Below are 18,623 nucleotides of genomic sequence, written 5' to 3' on the forward strand. Positions count from 1 at the left end.
CATAGGAATGAATGGCGAGTTATTCCTTATTTGCGATTAGCAATTTGCTAATCGCAAATAACGAATTTGTAGGAATCACATTTTTTTTGCATATTCCTACATGAATCCCGTTTTGCGAGTCCTTAATAGCGATTCGCTATGAATCGCTATTAGGGCCTCGCAAAACGGGAGAATGATGAATCAGGCTGTATCTCTTTTAAAATTCCTTACTCAATCATTTTGTCAATTACCGGTGTTAATCCTGCAATAATTTCTGGTGTCAATCTGTATTGTGGAGTATTCGGATAAACTGTGTCTTCTTTTATAGTAATTTTTACTGGACTTACTCCTTTCATTAAACCTATATCTTCACCTGTAAAATTCCACACCTCATTCTTAACTGTCTTTTTCAGTTCCATGGGAACTTTCTCTTTATCAAACACAGGGAATGTCTCACCTCTTCCTGAGTCAATGGCTGCCGTTGTCATTTTATATAAAACATCGTCATCTGATGTCTGGAAAGCAATGCCACCTGGAGTACAATATATGGTTCAATTCATGTTACAAAGTATATCACGTCCCAGCAAATTTACAGGACTGCTATTGCACACCACAAAGCGACGCATTTCTTTAAAGGGACCAATTTCCACCTCTACTGGTAGTGTGAGAGGTGCTTTAATTTGTCTGTTTGCCACACCTACAACTTGGATGCTTTCTCCTGAGAGAGGAAGGTTCGGGATTTCCACTGATCTGACAGTAGAACGGGTAGTGCCAGTGTCCACAAGGAAAATAACATTTACACCAGTCAAATCAAATCAAATCAAATCAAATATGACTTTATTCGATTGTTAAAAGCAATCATAAAAGTATACATAAAAACATTTCATTAAAATACGTTTTACAATTTCTCAATGGCACACAGGAAAATTCATCAATAGCAAGGGATTCAAAATTCATAGTATCATAAATCTTAAAGTGCATTTATGTGATCATACTTTTTCTACTACGCATCACATTTTTCAAAAATAGAATAGTTGTTGCAAAACATAGGTGGTTATCTAAACATTGAATACTTAACATAGCCACACGGCATTGCCGGTGGCCCATCTCTCTCAGTAATGGTAATAAAACATTATGTCTGATCACATCATAACATTTACAAAAAAGAAGAACATGAATAGTACTCTGGGGTGAAACATCATCACAGGGACAGGGAGGTATTTCATGCATCTAATTATTTACTGTGGGGAAACTAACCAATCTATGGAAAGTTCCAAATCTAAAACGAGATAATAGGAATCTTTCATAATTGTCTAAAACATAGATTAAGTAGGGCTGAATATTAAAAGTTGTTAATATCATTTGATGTTGCAGAACAGTGGCTTTTAAAACCTCAGATGTAATTCTTAAAGAATCCAAAAAAGCGAAACCCTCCTTCTTCAAGTATTGCGTGAAATGGCTGAGATAGTAGAAGGATTTAAGAAATAATCTAACTTTCCAATATCTGTTAGAAATTTGCATACATAGCTCAGCCATGGTACCCTCATGGCTCCCTTTAATTTTAGGGTATCTGTTAAAATATCTCTATTAAGCTTTGTTGCTTCTTCTGTCCACAGCCTGTGCCATAATAGCACAGGCCCCAGCTTAATTAAATCAGATATAAAAGCAAGACCCAATTCTGCATGGCAGTTGTAATTAGGAGTGCTCTTGGGAACTGCAAGGATAAACTTTCAGAAGGAGTTTTCCACCACCTGGATGGGCATAGGGTCAGCAAAGCCCCATACCCCACTGCCATAAGTAGCACCAGACACACACTTGGCTTTATAGATCTTTATTAACTCTACAGTGGGTCTGGTACCTAATTTCTTTGAGAAAGTCTTGAGGGCAGCCGTCGAATGAATCATCGCAAGTTTTTTTGCTGACCAAGACTCACTCTGAGTAAACAGGATACCCAGGTAGGAAAATTGCTTGGTGGATTCAAGCTTCTGTCCTGATAAAAATATGGCCCTCTTAGGTTTGTGATACCTGCCGCAATGCATGGTAAATGTTTTGGTTGTATTAACTTTTAAACCCAGCTCATTCATGAAGAGGGAAAAACTATCTACCACACGCTGTAATCCCACTTGAGTATGTGACATAAGAACAGCGTCGTCAGCGTACAAAAGCGCCGGGATTGGGCGGCCAGCTACATATGGGGGATCCAAACTATTATTGCACAAGTCTTTTTCCAATCCATTTATATACAAATTAAAAAGGAAGGGGTCCAGAACACAGCCCTGTCTGACCCCACTCCTAATTGGAATTTTATTGGTGCGTTCCCCCCTTAGGCCAAAGCGAATGCGGGCTGATGCGTTGCTATAAAAACGTTTAAGATAATAAATAATATTTTCTTCAACTTCAAGTTGTCCCAATATAATCCACAGTTTGTAGTGGATCACACAGTCAAATGCGGCAGAGAGGTCGACGAAGGCCAGGAACAAGTTCCCTTTCTTGGCCCTGGTATACTTCCCGACTAACATTAGGAGATTTAGACCCTGTTCCACTGTGCCCAAACCAGAGCGGAAGCCATACTGTAGATCAGATAAAATAGAATTTTCTCTGGCCCATACCAAGAGCCGATCCAAAACTATCCGACCCACTATTTTTGTAAAAGAATCTAAGAGGGAAATGGGCCTATAACAACCCGGGTCTTGTCTATCCCACTTTTTATAGATGGGGACTATTACAGACTCCACCCATGTAGGCAGGAAATCTAAACACAGCTAGCATTAAGCACCTGGACCAGGAGGGGGCCCCACAAAGAGGGGGTAACCTTAAAAATATCCATGGGGACACCATCCGGGCCGGGGGCCTTTCCACCCTGGCTTGCACATAGGACTTTGTCAACTTCTTCCAAGGTGAAAAACAAATTTCTTGAGGTGGGGTGTTCAGGGGAGGGTGTCTGAAGGCTCACCCATCCCTCACCCTCATACACTCTAGAGAAATGTCTAATCCAAGCTGATTCAGGAATTGCCATTTTCAACTTCGGACCAGCCTCTTCCCTAAGAAAGGGTGTAATTGTATAATGTGCACTGCGTAGTTGATTAATAACTTATTTTGCACATTTCTAGGCCCCCTCGAACCCCGATTCCCAGCGCACATTGCCATCTCGTGACGCTCGGGGAGAAAGGGTTCTAGCGGCCATCTTGGGTGAGGGAAGGGTGGTGCTGCAGATGCTGGCCGCCTCCCGCCCTCCCAAAGTATTTAATTAGGCTGACAGCGCAGCGCGCTGATTTTCAGTGTCTCTCCCCTGAGGCGGAAGCCGGGGGCTCATGTTGCTCGTTTTTTTTTTTTCACAACCAATTTTATTGAGCAGAAGAGTATCAAGAATGTGGTATCTTCACACACCAAGATCCCCACAACAGTATCAATGTAATGGTGACATACATAGTAATCCATGAAGCAAGTGTCAATGAAGCTCAGCTTTAAAAATGCCCAACAGCCCACCCCAACCCCAACTACACCCCCACCCGTACCCAACACCCCCCCCCCCCCGCCACACACGTATAGAAGCAACACAAAGACGATATACATAGAAGAAGCAGGTATAATGCAACCAGGGTTTTGCCATTCGGGCCAGAAGAGTCACTGCGATCAAATGTCCTCCTCCTGCTCCTCCGGGGGTTCCAAGGACAGGCCACGGTAGTCGGCCCACCGCTTCCAGATCTTGAAATGTTTGCGTGGGCAGCCCCGCGCCTCAAAGACCGGTTTTTCAAGACCCATAAAGTAGTCCAGCCCAGCCTTCCATGCAGACAGGGGGGGGGCCCTCACAGATTTCCAGGCCCGAGCCAGGTCACGCTTAGCAACCACCAGGCCCAGGAGCAACAGATGGCGCTTATACATGTTGCCCCCAACCCCTTCCATAATATGCAGCAGGCCTAGCCGGTGGGTCCGAGGAAGATCCCAGCCCAGGACCTCAGCTAGGCAACTCCATACGCCCCTCCAGAAGCCAGCCAGGCGACCACACGACCACACCGTATGTAGCAGGGAGCCAGGCCCTTCCCCACAGCGCAGGCACTCCGATGACGCAATCAAACCAGCCTTCCACAGACGTTCACGTGTATAATAGGCACGATGCAGGTATTTGAATTGTATCAGGCGGAGCCGAACCGCAATAGCGGTGCCGCGCGGGGACTCCAGCGCCTCCCTCCAATCGTCCTCATCCAGGGCGCCCACGTCTACCTCCCACGCCTCCCGAAGGGAGCTGAGAGTGGATGAGCAGTGAGTAACAAGTGACTGATAGATCCTAGAGACCTTCTTGTCTCCCAAGTCTCCCATAAACACTTTCGCCTCAATCGGGCTGAACTCCGGCAGGGAGTCGAGGCCGGCAATGCTCGGGGCAAGGGCATGCCTCAGCTGAAGGTAACGGAAGAACTGGGACTGAGGCATCTGGAACTCCACACGGAGTTCCTCAAAGGACTTGAGGGTGGCGCCTGATACGACCTGGCCCAGTTGTGTAATTCCAATAGCCTCCCAACCCTCGAACCCGGCCAGGGCCGCCAGTTCCGGGAGCATGCCATTGTGCCACAGCGGCGTTTCAGCTGTTAATTTGCCCCACCAACCCATGCGGCGCAGAGACTGCCGCCATACTGCAAAGACCACTTTAGTTACCGACGGCAACCCACGGCGTATACGGGCCGAATAAAGAATGGTGTGGAGCGTACGATCTCCCATAAGATGTCTCTCCAGGGCATAGGCCGGGTCACTCCTATCCCCGTACCACCAGTCATTGAGGACAAGGAGGTGTGACGCCTGGTAGTAGGAGAGGAGGTCGGATGTGGCCAAACCACCACAGTATGTGGACAGGAAGCACGTCCTCAGGGCCACCCTGGCTGCACCGCCATCCCACAGGAAGTGGCTCAGCACAGAGTTCACCCGGCGGAACCACTCCATGCCAATAGGGTGCGGGAAGTGTTGGAGTTGGTACAACAGCCTCGGCAGCGCCACCATCTTAAAGATGGCCGACCTCCCAAAGATTGTAAGGGGCATCCTGGACCATGTTTTGACATCTGTCTGGACCCGTTCCCACACCGGCAAGACACTGCGTGCCCAGGCCACGGCTCGCGAGGTCGAGAGGAAGACACCCAGATACTTCAGGCCGTCCGTCGCCACGCGCAGGTCGGCGGCCCAAGGGTCGGCAACCACTCCGCCATGTAAAATCCACAGGGTCGATTTAGACAGATTAAGGTGAAGCCCCGAGACTTCGCCAAACCCCCGCATGATCTCCAAAACTCGAGGGCCCGAGCGCCGCAGATTGGTAAGGAACAGGAGGACGTCGTCCGCATAGAGTGCAATCCTATCTGTTAGGGTATCGTTCCAGACAAAGCCACGTAGATGGGCATCCATTTGTATCCGCGACGCCAGGGGCTCCATGGCCAGGGCGAACAGGTAGGGGGACAGCGGGCAACCCTGCCGAGTACCACGTCCGATTTGGAAGCGCCCAGAGACCGCACCGGCTACACGGACCGACGCCGTAACATTGGTGTATAGGAGACGGATATAGGACAAGAAGACAGGCCCTAGATTGAGGCGGGCCAACAAGGCAAACAAATACGCCCAACTCACCGAATCAAAGGCTCGGTCCATGTCCGCAAGGAGGAGTGCGGCCTGTTCATCCCTAGCACCCATGGCGTCGATCGCTGCCTGTGCCCGCCGGATATTATGCCGGGTGGCCCTGCGCGGCATGAACCCGGCCTGGTCGGGGTGGACCAGGTCGGCAATGTGGGGCAGAAGGCGGTTCGCCAGGGCTTTCGCCAAAATCTTGGCCTCGATGTTGAGAAGGGAGATCGGCCTGTAAGAGTCGTGCCGGTCCGGCGCCCTGCCTGGCTTCAAAAAGACCACAATCTCGGCATGACGCCAGTCAGGTGGCAGCTCGCCTCTAGTCCGCGCTGCCTCCAGGGCGTTGCGAAAGTGGGGTCCCAGCTGGACATGGAACTTTTTATAAAATTCGGCAGGATAACCGCTCGGGCCGGGCGCCTTCCCAGTATTCAACTGGCCAAGGGCCTCCCCAAGTTCCTCGGACGTAAGCGGGGCCTCCAAGGCCGTTCTAGTCTCATCCGGGACTGCCTGTGGGAGTAGGTCGTCCAAGTATGAGGCAATCTCGCCCTCCACCAAGGGGTCACGAGGAGCGTATTGTGCCTCGTAGTAGCGGGCAAAGCTAGCCGCCAACAGACCCGGGTCGGTCATGACCGAGCCGTCCTCCGCCGTAAGGCCGGGCAGCTCCAGGGGCTGGAAAGTCGCCTGGCAAAGCCGATGCAACATGGTGCAGGACTTATCGCCCCACTGGTACACCCTGCTGCGCGTGGCAAGCCACGCCTGTCGGGCCTCCTCGTACAGGACCGAGGCATATGTCTGCTGGGCCTGCAGGAGCTGTCGCACGACGCCCTCGTCACCCCCGAGTCGACCACGCTGCTCCAGCTCCTCCACGCGGGCCGCGGCAGTCACAATGGCCTCCCGACGCTCCCGCCGAGCGGCCGCACACCAAGTTATATCAATGCCCCGGATCGTAGGCTTCAGCGCCTCCCACACAACAGTGGCATCGACTCCCCCCACTAAGTTCTCGCGCCAGAAGTGATCGATCTCTTCGCGTAAATGCGTCACGTACTCCGGCCGCTGCAGCTGCCAGGCGGACATACGCCAGCGAAAGGGTTGCCGTTTAGAGGGGAGGGTCACGGTGGCCAGGACAGGGGAATGATCCGAGAGGCCCCTGGGGAGTATCGCGGCATCCCTGACACGGCTCAGATAGGCACCCGGTACAAACAGATAGTCGAGTCTTGAGAAGGACCCATGCACCGCCGATACATACGTGAAGGCCTGCACTGCGGGATGAAAATGCCGCCACACATCAATCCAGCCCAGACTACGCACAGTCGCACACAATCGGGTGGGAGCAGCCGCGGGGGGGGGGGGTCAGACACTACATGTGCTCGCCTCAGGCGGTCCAGGCCCACATCCATGACCTCATTCCAATCACCCCCCACCACGGTCAGAACCTCGGGGATTTCGTCCCACAGCGCAGACAGCCGCTCAGACAATGCCCATTGCAGGGGGGGAGGGGCGTAAACACTTCCAAAGACCACCGGCTCGGAACCCAGTAGGCCTTTAATAAAGACAAACCTGCCCTGAGGATCAATCCATATGTTGCTCGTTTTTAACAAAAATCTGTTTTAACTTGTACCTTTATTAAATTGTATAATGTGCACTGCGTAGTTGAATAATAACTTATTTTGCACATTTCTAGGCCCCCTCGAACCCCGATTCCCAGCGCACATTGCCATCTCGTGACGCTCGGGGAGAAAGGGTTCTAGCGGCCATCTTGGGTGAGGGAAGGGTGGCGCTGCAGCTGCTGGCCGCCTCACGCCCTCCTCAAACCGGATATAGGGATATGGTCTCCCGTCCGCGCAGCGAGCGGGCGCAGCGGGCGTGCCGGCGGCGCGCCAAAGGCACGCCAAAGGCAAGTCCGTCTGCGCCCGTCCGCGCCAGACCGGATCCAGGGGCCACCCCCCCCTGGTTCTTTTGTGGAAGATAGAAGGTCATATAGCTCAAGCCTTTTACCTCAGTTACGCCCACCTATGTTATCGAGTTGCGGCCATTCAAAATATCCACTGGAGATCCCTCGCCGCTGCCCGCACTGTAAATCGGAGTTAATTACCACTACTACCGCCAGGTCTGAGGTAAAGGACTACTCCATGTTTCTGCTTAATTGCAGGTCTCTAGCTAAGCATTGTCTAGAAATCTCCTTGCTCTTAGATGAACATTCGCCGGATGTGATTTTCTTGACCGAGACTTGGCTATGCCAAGACTCTCAGCCGGATCTGGTGCAGGCCATTATTCCTGGTTACCAGATAGCGCGGTTAGATCGACCTCAGGGTAAAGGCGGCGGCCTTGCGATTATTTATAAAGAGAGCTATGTTTGCCGCTGCCTGACGGAGGAGATTGAGGATTGCGAAAGTCTTCTTTTCGTGATCGAGTTTTCCCCTAACACTAGCTTCACTGGTATTCTTATCTATCGTCCTCCTGGAACCATCGGACAATTTAATACATCTCTCTTGTCGGTGGCCTCCAAATTGGTTACCTCTCCCTCTAACTTCACTTTACTTGGAGATTTTAATGTTCATTTTGATAATTTGTCAGACCCCACGGCACTAGAGATGATGTCGAGTTTAGCCGCCATCCAATTAGAGCAATTAGTTCCCTCTCCAACGCATGAAAAAGGTAATCTTTTAGACCCGATCTTTAGTAATAGCGATCAACTCAAAGTGGGCACTATCAGCTGCCTACCATGGTCGGACCACTTTTTGATAGCCTTCACTTGGACCACAAGCAAACCTCCACCATCCATCTTCACATCTCGGAAAACCCGAAACTGGTCCAAACTCTCTGTAGATAACTGGACGAAGGCCCTTAGTACCACTAGACCTCTACTCTCCCATGACCCATTGGTAAATAATAACAAATATAATGATTGGATCACCACCTCTTTAGATTTGGTTCTCCCCTCATACCTATCTGGGTCAAAGAGACAGAGTAAATCAGCACCGTGGTACACAAAAGAACTTAGGGACAAAAAGCGCTCCTGTAAGAGATTAGAGAGGAAATGGCGCATGACCTATGACCTCACTGATAAAGCCACTTACAGGGACGCTATTAGAAACTATAAACTCGCAATAAAAACTTCACAAGCAGCCTACTATACCGATAAAATAACAATGGCCAAATCTAAGCCGAAAGAAATATATCGGATAGTTAATTCTTTGACAAAACCCCCCCCCCCCGCTCGGGGCAGACAATAGTAACTCTCCTTCTAGATGCAACGAGTTGGTTGCTTTTTTCTTTCAGAAAGTTAATAAAATGTATCTCTCCTTCCAAACTCAGCCATTGAATTATCCGCCCAATGCTCTGATTCAGCTCTGGATACAGTAACTCCCCCTCAAAATAAGCTAGATTCCTTCCCATTGTTGAATCTGGAAACATTTGAGTCTCTGGCACAACAAATAAAATCTGGCTCTCCGTGTGACCCTGCTCCTCCGGGCTCGCTGGGGTTGGCCAGCAAAACCATTCTCCCTACTCTCATGGAGTTGCTGAACTCTTCCATTCTGAGTGGGATGGTACCTGTGGCATGGAAGCATGCAATGGTACGGGCCTTGCTAAAAAAACCTGCCCTTGACCCAGCTAACCCTAGCAATTACCGCCCGATCTCCCTGCTCCCATGGGCAACTAAGATCCTAGAGAAGCACATTAATACCATCCTGACGAAGTTCCTCGAGAAAAATCATCTCCTCGATGCTTCCCAGATGGGCTTTCGCCCAAAACATGGGACAGAGACTGCTCTATTGGCTGTGACAGAGGAGGCGAGGGGGATCTTGGATCAGGGGGGGGTCAGTGGCAGTGATCCTCCTCGATCTGAGTGCCGCTTTTGACACGGTACATCATAAAATTCTGATGAACCGTCTCGCCGACCTAGGAGTGTCCGGAGAAGCCCTGGTTTGGTTCAAGTCTTTTTTTAACGGATAGAACCTTCCAGGTCTTTGAGGGCACATCCGTTTCATCGAGCAGGCCTCTAGGGTGTGGAGTTCCTCAGGGTTCATCACTGAGCCCTACGCTCTTCAATGCATATATGAGGCCGCTGGCTGGGATTGTTCGTCCGCATGGTATTAACATCATTTCCTATGCGGACGACACCCAGCTGGTGGTCTCCCTTGTGCAGAAGAGTGGCCTCCAATCACCGCCTAATCTAGCAGTGTGTCTGGAGGAGGTGAGGAGATGGATGATGAGCTCCTGTTTGAAGCTCAACGACGATAAGACCGAGCTCATGCTCTTGGGCCCGACGGCCCCTTCCACTTTGGAGCTGCTATGGCCCGCGAGCATGGGGGCGGCCCCAGCCCCCAGAGACAACATCAAAAGTCTGGGGGTATGGCTAGATAAGTCGCTGAGCTTCAATACACAGGCTACCAAGGTGGCGGCCACCTGCTTTGGCCTCCTCAGGGTGATAAAAAAAATCCTTCCCCTCCTTCCATTTGAGGCCAAGCAGATAATTATACAGGGCCTTGTTCAATCCCGCCTGGATTTTAGCAACGCCCTCTATCTTGGAGCACCGGACTACACCTTACAAAAACTTCAGCGCACCCAAAACTGTGCGGCTCGTGCATTACTTGGAGTCCCACGAAGAACTTCAATAAAAGCTAGGCTAAGAACGTTGCACTGGCTGCCAGTCAAGGACAGAGTAAAGTTTAAATCTCTGTGCATCGCTCATCAGGCCTTCTGGAAAATGGGCCCAGAAATCAACTGTTCCTTGATTTCCCCTTATCTGCCCAATAAGGTGCTTCGTTCCTCGTCTGCATCTCTGGCCAAGACTCCTAGAATCTTTAGAGCCAGAGCGGGAGGACGTTCCTTCTCCTATAATGTATCAAGATGATGGAACACCCTCCCTCTGCACATGAGAAACAACCCCAATCTAACCAGCTTCCGCAAGCAGCTTAAAACTTTTTTGTTTCAGTAACTAGAATCCTTGTTTTGTCCATCTGAGGGCACTCTTGTTTAGTCCTAGCGCCTGGACGCCTGAGGGCAGCTGTACCGCTTTACAAATTTAATTTTCATTTCATTTCATTCATTTCTAATGATTTTCCAGAAGCCCGCGCTGTCGTTCCTACTAGAAGCTAGATGCAAGGCTTCCCAGGCTTCTACTCTCAACATATTCTTTCTATGTTTTATAGCTATTTTATACCCTTTCCTGAGCCTGCCAACTTCCTCAACACATCTAGGTTTCTTATGCAGTTCCTTCTTTAGAAGGGCATAAGCCCTAGTACATTTCGAATCAAACCAACCTCCCCTCTGTTTACTGTTTTTAAATTGCCTCATAAGGGAGGTCCTGATTTCACTTGAAATGGTCAGAAAGGAAGCAAGGAGCATTCCAGGAGTAGAGTCTTCCCTTAAACAAATCATTATCTCAGATAAGCATTTACCAGCCACTTTTTTAAGTATTTCCGGCGGGTCCACCATAGCCCATTTTAATGCGTAACCATTTATGCTACCAATAGCTACATTTTCGTCCACGCTATCCCTTTCTTTACTACTTTTTAGAGTGGACATTTTTGGGAGCAGGATGGCCACGCAGAGTGGGAAATGGTCACTTAGAGCGATATCTGAGACTTTAAATGAATAAATTCTACCACCATACTTATTGGAAACAATAGCATAATCGATAGTGGATATATGTTGAAGAAAGGGAAGATGGTAAAGTAGAAACTTCATTTGCAAATCCCAAGTCAAATTTGGCAAGCAAGCTGTTAAATTGTTCACCCTGAAAGGAGTGATTAAAATGTAAATGGCCCAAGCCATCTTCCTGTGTCATTCCGCACGTATTGTCCTCCTGGACTCCTCACTCTCGATGACCAGACAAGTCAACGCCGTTTCATCATCTTGCTTCAACATTCTTCGCATGCTCAAAAAAACATTTCGCTGGATCCCCATCGAAACTAGAAAAACGGTCACCCACGCGCTGGTCACAAGCCGCCTGGACGCCGGTACCACCGCAAAACTTCAGAAAAAACTCCAACGCATCCAGAACGCATCAGCTAGACTCATACTAGACATTCCGCGTAAATATCACATTTCGGGTCACCTGAAAAACCTCCACTGGCTCCCCGTCAATAAGAGGATAACATTCCGCCTTCTAACCCACGCACACAAAGCTCACTACGAACTCGGACCCGAATGCCTCAACACACGACTTTCCTTCTACACCCCCTCCCGCCAGCTACGCTGCTCCCACCAAGCCCTCGCTGCTGTACCTCGCATCAACAAAACCACCATGGGAGGCAGATCCTTCTCCTACCTGGCGGCGAAAACATGGAACTCACTCCCCATTCACCTTCGCCTTACTCAGAACCACCTAGCATTCAGAAAGCAACTTAAAACCTGGATTTTCGACAAGTAATTCCCCACCCTTCTCCAAGCGCCTTGAGACCCTCTGGGTATGTAGCGCGCTATATAAATTACTGAATTGAATTGAATTCATCATGCTACACAAAGTGCAATTAAAATCCCCAAACAGGAGAATCATCAGTTCATGTCAGTAGATTTTCTCCTGTAAAAACAAAACTTTAGCCAATTTGCTTAAAACAGTAGGTAGATCACCAGGGGGAATATTATTGTAGAGATTGAGGAGAGCAATTGGAGGGATGTATGACATTACAACGCATGCTTTTACCACGCATGCCTTTACAACGCGGTTTTTACATCGCATACCAGTACAACGCATAGTGCTTTTTGGTGTTGGATAGTGAATTATTTAATTTACTATTCCAACTCCAGTCCCCGTGGACACTAGGGAAGGTGTTGGATAGTAAATTAAATCTATTCCCTATCCTAGAGCGCCCCCCAGCGCAATGCGTTGTAATGGTTTGCGTTCTAAAAGTTGCGTCGTAAAGGCACTGCGCGGTAAAAGTTGCGTTGTAAAGGTTGTTCACCCAATCGGAGTATCAGAAGCCAAGACAAGTATTAGAAGTTGGAAATAAGTGTCTGTAACAGGTTCTATTACTTTTATAAAGTTCAGTTTGTTAGACAAATAGATGCTCAATCCACCCTTTGCTCTTCCATGTAGGACATCAACAGCTGGAGTATGAAAGGTCCTAAAACCGTTTAAATGGACCGGATCAAGACTCCAAGTTTCTTGAAGGCAGAGCATATCTTGTACCTGAATAAAATCCCACCAGATTGAATTAGCAATTTGTAATGGCAGAGTTTTTGGCTTTATTTAGCAGTGATATAGACCTTAATCTTGCTCACATCTAGTATAGGTATTCTTAGCCTGTGTTGGCCCTTTTAAGCCCTTTTTTCCAGACCTAGAAGAGGATAGCTGCTTAATATGATAATAGATCCTTTATTCTTGACTTTAACCTGTCTATTGCCTATTGGCTTTGACATATTAGACACATTGGTATGGTGTATGTAGGTATTCTGACAGAGCTAAGGGGCATTTCATCCCTTTCAGGCCTACAGGCCTAGAGCTAGAGGGACTCCATCTTGATGAAGCTGAGAGGCTTTTCAGGGTAAAGGCAAAGTTTATAGTTATAACTGTTGTTCGCCCTAAGCGGACCGGAGAGAACCGGCCAGAGCTGAATCTAATCAGGAATTGTTCCCGGGCTCAGGTCTCTAGACGAAACAAGCAGACTGGTCACTGTGGGAGCGTCTAGCGCAAGGAGCCTGGTGCATGGGATTGGTGGGAGGAAGCTGCTGGCTGGAACTTTCCATGAGGAAACAGCATTCTATATCAGTGAAGTGCAGAGGCGGAGCCAGTGAGTCGAGTAGAGTGAGAGTTGAGTGGAGGTGGCGAAGCCAGTCAGTCGTGTTGAGGTGGAGGAGTGGAAAGCAGTGGAGTGGAGTTGGCAGAGAGAGAGGGTTCAAGCTGGAGAGAGAGCTGAGTTGAATAGTGAGCTGGAACTGAAGGAAGCAGTCAGAAGCAGTTACTTATCAGGAGGAGGTGTGAATAGCTGGAGTCTGAAGTAATGCCTTTTAGAAGAGACGGAGGAGAGATCGTGGACTAACCTATGGGAGCAGATGGAGTTAATTGGACATTGGCGCAGAGACAGAGTGAATAAGCTAGTGGAATGAACGGTGATCAGAGCGGCAGGAACCATTAGATTGAAGCTGGAAGGTGGAGACAGTTCGTGGGGGAGAGGAGTCCAGTGCAAAGTGATCAGCGCAGAGGTGTACCCAAGAGTGCAGGAGAGAGAGAGAGTCTGAGATGAGCCAAGGCACAGACGAGAGAGGAACCCAGATGACAGCTAGAACAAGACTACACACTAATCAGGTGAATTCTAACCATAATCTTGCCCTTATTCCCTAAGCTATTGTATGTTTAAATATTTTCTCTTTCAGCGGAGTGTTCCTGTTATGTTTAATCTTTTCTCTTTCAGCGGTGTGTTCTACCTATAGTCTTTGTCAGTTACAGATCTGTGTAAATGTTAATATTGTAGTAGAATAAAACCCCAATTTGTAGTAAATTAAAGCGCCTTATATTCTTGTTCAATCTGAGTAAATGCATCTCCTAGGTGTTTACTAGGTACATGAATGGATGAGTAATCCCAATCAGGTAAGTGGTGATCACAGAAATAGGGAGTGAGTGGACCTATGATGCCAAGAATAGGAGGTACATTATATTAATTGGCTAACTCCTAATATTGTAGTAGCAGACCCTTAGTGAAGAGACTTCCCAATATATATATATATATATATAGGTGTTCATAGGAATGTGGTCGTCGTTGATATGCGGCGTTAGTGAGAACACTGGGTAGGAGACCAGTGTGTATACCCACAAGATTGTGGCTTGAATAAGTGAGAGCGTCAGGTGGGAGACTGGCGTGGAGGTTTGCAGGATTGCGAACCGTTTGGAAAAGAGAGCATTGGGTTCTGCAGGCCCATGTGTAGACGCACCGGATTGTGTGTCATATCTGCCCTAGGGTAGACCGGTCTGGGTCTGAGGGGCCGCGAGACCAACTGATGTGAATATAAGTGTGGTGTAGGGTATGGATATCCCTAGTAATCAGTGAGTATTCTTAGTATCCCTATAGATTTAGTGGTGTTTTTAATAATATGAGCTTGTATATTGCGAGTTCCCCATCCTCAGGTAGGTACCCAGGTGCCTGGATAGTTGGTCCTGAGGAGGGATGTGATTACGTTCTGGCTGGGTTGGAGGGGCCCCTAGGGGCTGATCCCATCTAATCAGAAAATCCAGCCATAACACAATTTTAGATCTAATACCAGCAATATTCCACAAGGAAATTTTACATAGCGGTGGAGCCAACAAAGAGGTAACTGGGACAGCAAAAACAAAGCCAACTGATAAGGAGGGAGGTCCTGTGGTTACTTCCTACCTCTAGTCCTTCATCTAAACTCCCTATGTAACCCACAATCCCTAGCGTATTGGGGACTATATTAGAAACTTTTCCCCATCTGCCTTTATGGGGTCAGTTTTTACATCTAAAGGATTATGTATGGTAATATCTACCTGCAGTCAGTCATTATTTTCTAAGCCACTAAGAGTGTCAAAAGGATTATATGTTGGGACGCCATATCTTCTGCCCAACAGTCCATCTTGATTTAATGGTGGGCAAGGTGGAGCTAGACACCTAATTGGTCGAAGTGGACAATAAAAGAAACCGAGGGGGAGAATGCTAACAGAGTCTGGGTCAATTGTCCCAGTACAGCCCGTCTTGATTAATGTACGTACCAATTGTGGTGAACGAAATGTTAAAATTACACAATCCCCACTCAGTGATTTACCTGCTGTGCCCAATCATCTCACTCTTCTGGCCATCTTAAATTCCGGAAACAAATGATTTTTAAGCCCAAACTTGGTAGATAAGAAGTGGAGGGATTTGTTCCTTAACACCTTGGCTGCTGGCAGTTTTCCCGTCCTGTGCTGGAAATTGCCATTTTGCTGCTGTCATGACGAGCCATGAGCTCGACCAATGTTCATTAGGGGGTAATGGAGGAACATTGGCTAACACCACTATATATGGCGTCGCTTCTGGGGGCACATTTAAAATAGGCAAACTAGGGGTTACATTTGCCTCAGTTATGTCCTCAACTCTTCTAGTTGGAATTGGTGCTACATTGGTAACTACTTGGGTTGAAGCAGACAACCCGGGTGTATTAATTCCAGTATCCCCCCTTGGTTTTTTGAGTTCCAAGCAACCGTTAACCTTGGAATTTTTAGATTGAGTTTGGGTTGCTGGGACCTGTAAAATATTATTGGGATTTCCATTTAAACCAGTAGGAATAGGTTGCGGTAACGTGGAAATTAATTTATCCAGGGTGGGCTGCTGGTTCCTATCAAGCTTTCCCTCCATATTAGTCATCCTTATTCAAATAGGTTCTAAAAGCGTTGTTAAGAGGGTCTCCATTCTTTCCCAAAAAGACTCCTCTACTACTGGGACTCTTGCACTAGTTGATGGAAATACAATTTCTGGTTGATTAATCACTTTATTTCCTTTTTTCCCAATAGACTTTTCAACAACCTTTTTTTGCTTGTTGCTATCAATCAATCAATCAATCAAGAAATTTGTATAGCGCGCTTCTCACCCGGAGGGTCTCAAGGCGCTGGGGGGGGGGAGGGGGGGGGGCCTACTGCTCGAACAGCCAGGTCTTCAGTTGCCTCCTGAAGGAGAGGTGGTCTTGAGTGAGGCGGAGGTGGATGGGGAGGGAATTCCAGGTCTTGGCTGCCAGGTAGGAGAAAGATCTTCCTCCCATGGTGGTTCTTCGGATGCGTGGGATGGCGGCGAGGGCGTGGTTGGTCGATCGTAGTTGGCGGGTGGGAGTGTAGAAGGTCATGCGGTTGTTGAGGTACCTGGGGCCCAGGTCGTGGAGTGCTTTGTGTGCGTGGGTGAGGAGGCGGAACGTGATTCTTTTGCTGACGGGGAGCCAATGTAGGTCTCTCAGGTGTTGTGATGTGGCTGTGGCGGGGGATATCCAGGATGAGTCGTGCGGAGGCATTCTGGATGCGTTGGAGTCTTTTCTGCAGTTTGGCTGTGGTTCCGGTGTAGAGGGTGTTTCCGTAGTCTAGTCGGCTGGTGACAAGTGCCTGGGTGACCGTCTTCCTGGTTTCGGTGGGGATCCATCTGAAGATCTTTCAGAGCATGCGTAGGATGTTGAAGCATGAAGATGAGACGGCGTTGACTTGTCTGGTCATCGACAGGGAGGAGTCCAGGATGAAGCCCAAGTTGCGTGCGTGGTCCGTTGGTTTGGGTGCGCAGCCTAGGGCCGGGGGCCACCAGGAGTCGTCCCAGGCGGATGGTGTTGACCCAAGGATGAGGACTTCCGTCTTGTCTGAGTTCAGTTTCAGGCGGCTGTTCATCATCCACTCGGCTACTTCTTTCATCCCTTCGTGTAGGTTAGTTCTGGCGGTGGCGGGGTCGTTGGTGAGGGAGAGGATCAGCTGGGTTTCGTCAGCGTAGGAGATGATGTTGAGGCTGTGTATTGTGCGATGGCTGCGAGGGGGCTCATGTACACGTTGAAGAGGGTGGGGCTGAGTGGTGAACCTTGTGGTACGCCGCAGATGACTTCGGTGGCCTCAGATCTGAACGGGTGGAGGCGGACTCTCTGGGTTCTTCCGGCGAGGAACGAGATGATCCACTCCAGGGCCTTCTCTTGGATTCCGACGTTGCTGAGGCGTTGAACTAGGGTGCGGTGGCAGACAGTATCGAACGCTGCGGAGAGGTCCAGGAGGATGAGGGCCGCTGTTTCCCCGTTGTCGAGCAGGGTTCGCATGTCGTCGGTGGCTGCGATGAGGGCGGTCTCGGTGCTGTGATTGGCTCGGAAGCCGGACTGCGAGTGGTCGAGGGATCCGTTCGTCTCGAGGAAGGCGGCCAGCTGTTTGTTGACGGTCTTCTCGATGACTGTGGCGGGAAACGGGAGCAGCGAGATGGGGCGGTAGTTCTTGAGGTCGGTGGGGTCTGCCGATGGTTTCTTCAGGAGGGCGCTGAGTTCGGCGTGCTTCCAGCTCTCCGGGAAGGTGGCATTGTTGAAGGAGCAGTTGATGATGTCCCGGAGTTGGGGTGCGATGACGGAGTCTGCCTTGTTGAAGACGTGGTGAGGGCATGGGTCGGTTGGTGATCCGGAGTGGATGGTGTTCATCGTCCGAATGGGGTCTTCGGTGTTGACTGGGGTCCAGTCGCGGAGGGTGGTGGTGGGGAGCGTTGGTTCTATGGTTGGGTGCGTGGTCTGTTCGCCGAAGCTGTTGTGTATGTCTGCGATCTTGTTGTAGAAGAACGTGGCAAGTGAGTCGCAGAGGTCTTGTGAGGGAGTGATGTTGTTGTTTTCGGCGCTGGGGTTGGAGAGCTCTTTGACGATGCTGAAGAGCTCCTTGCTGTTGTGTGCATTGTTGTCTAAACGTTCCTTGAATGCTGTCTTCTTGGTGGTGTGGATCAGCTGGTGGTGTTTGCGGGTGACGTGCTTGAGGGCGGTCATGTTGTCTGTGGTCGGGTTCTTTCGCCAGGTTTTCTCAAGGGTGCGGCAGTTCTTCTTGGAGTTCTTGAGGTCGTCGTTGAACCACGGGGCTTTCTTGCTTCCGGGCCTGCTGGGATGGGTTTTCAGGGGTGCAAGGTCGTCGGCGTAGTTGGTGATCCATTGTGCGAGGTTGTGGGCCGCTTGGTTGGGGTCCGATGATCTGGCGGGAGGGTTCTGGTTCAGTGATGCGGTGAGCTGGTCGGTGGTGATCTTGTTCCAGTTCCTGCGGGGAACCTGTTGCGGGAGGTGGTGAGTAGTGTTCTTTCTGAAGCTGAAGTGGACGCAGCTGTGGTCTGTCCAGTGAAGTCCGGTTGAGTGGCTGAAGGGGATGTGCTTGCTGGAAGTGAAGACTGGATCAAGCGTGTGTCCGGCGTAGTGGGTGGGGGTGTTCACCAGTTGCTTGAGTCCGAGGTTAGCGAGGTTGTCCAGTAGGGTGGTGGTGTTGTTGTCGTTGTTGTTCTCCAGGTGGAAGTTGAGATCCCCAAGGAGGATGTAGTCGGCGGAAGGGAGGGCGTGTGGGCTGATGAAGTCTGCGATGTCTTCGCTGAATTGTGTGCGGGGTCCTGGTGGTCTGTAGATGAGGGTGCCTCTGAGTGTGG

General features: G+C 49.4%; 1 pseudogene; it reads right to left on the reverse strand.

The window, feature by feature from the left end:
- Positions 1 to 206: 206 nt before the first annotated feature.
- Positions 207 to 18,623, reverse strand: part of LOC147718042 (homeobox protein Hox-B6-like) — a 39,958-nt pseudogene continuing 21,541 nt past the window's right edge.

Source organism: Lissotriton vulgaris, chromosome 5, assembly GCF_964263255.1.
Source record: "Lissotriton vulgaris chromosome 5, aLisVul1.2, whole genome shotgun sequence".
Lineage (NCBI taxonomy): Eukaryota > Metazoa > Chordata > Amphibia > Caudata > Salamandridae > Lissotriton > Lissotriton vulgaris.